Genomic DNA, 1,182 nt, shown 5'->3' with positions numbered 1-1,182 from the left:
ACATACATACATACATACATACATACATACATACAGATCTACAAATGGCATTCTACTAACGGCCTGAGTTCAACAGAGTAACGGATAGTGGAATGAATGAAAATTTATACCTGTTCAAATATCTTTTCTTGCATTTAACTGGGACTCTGTACCGTCTGCCTGAGGGTAGCAGGTCGTACTCAGAATGTAAGACATGAGAGGGGTCTGCAATTATTTTCCTAGCCTGTCTAAGTACTGTTTCCTCAAATATTGCTTGGAGAGTGGGGTGCTCCCTCACTCCCATCACTTTCAATGCTGTGAGAACCAATCTATTGATTTGAGTCTTCCACTTCACAGTTAAATTACCAAACCAAACAGAGATTGCATAGCGAATTATACTTTCGATCACCGAACGATAGAAAAGCAGCATCACCTTCCTTTGGACACCAAACACCCTGAGCCTTCGTAAAAAGTGAAGTCGCTGCTGGATCCTAGAGCACACACTATTTACATGGACACTCCAGGATAAGTTATTGTCAATATGCACGCCCAAGTATTTGTACGAATCAACCTGAGCAATGTTAGCATCTTGAATAAGTAACAGAGTGTGGTCCCCCACATGACCTGGGTCAAACACCATTTCTTCAGTTTTTTTTGTGTTAACTGTGAGGTGATGGTCCTCACACCACCGTACAAAGTTGTTTACCTCCTGCTTATAAACAAGGGTGTTCGTATCATTATCCATAAGACACAGAATGGCAGTGTCATCCGAGAATTTAATAAAAGAGACACTAGGATGCCTACTGATGCAGTCATTAGTATATACTGTGAATAAGGGAGGAGAACTTACACACCCTTGAGGAACACCTGTACTTATTACTAGTCGATACCAACAGTCAAAGTGAATAAAATGTAATGGCACTTTATTGTAAATGAAGCAGACAGACAGACAGACAGACAGACACACAGACAGAGAGACAGACAGACATCTCTGTACTCCTATTTGTGAATATGTAGGCTATGTAAAGTGTATTCTTCTGTCTATTATTATCCAACAAAATGTGTCACACTTTGTCACACTTCTATCTGTTAATTTGTATTTTGGAAAATAAAAATTGGATAGAAGAAAAAAAAACTGACGTGTTTTTCAACTGATTCTCTCTGCGCATGCGCACTGTGCCGCAACACCGGCGGCTCCGCGCT

The sequence above is a fragment of the Ammodytes marinus genome, assembly GCF_949987685.1.
Source record: "Ammodytes marinus genome assembly, chromosome: 21".
NCBI classification, from domain to species: Eukaryota; Metazoa; Chordata; class Actinopteri; order Uranoscopiformes; family Ammodytidae; genus Ammodytes; species Ammodytes marinus.
The sequence above is the reverse complement of the archived record's forward strand: the minus strand, read 5'-3'. Positions refer to the sequence as shown.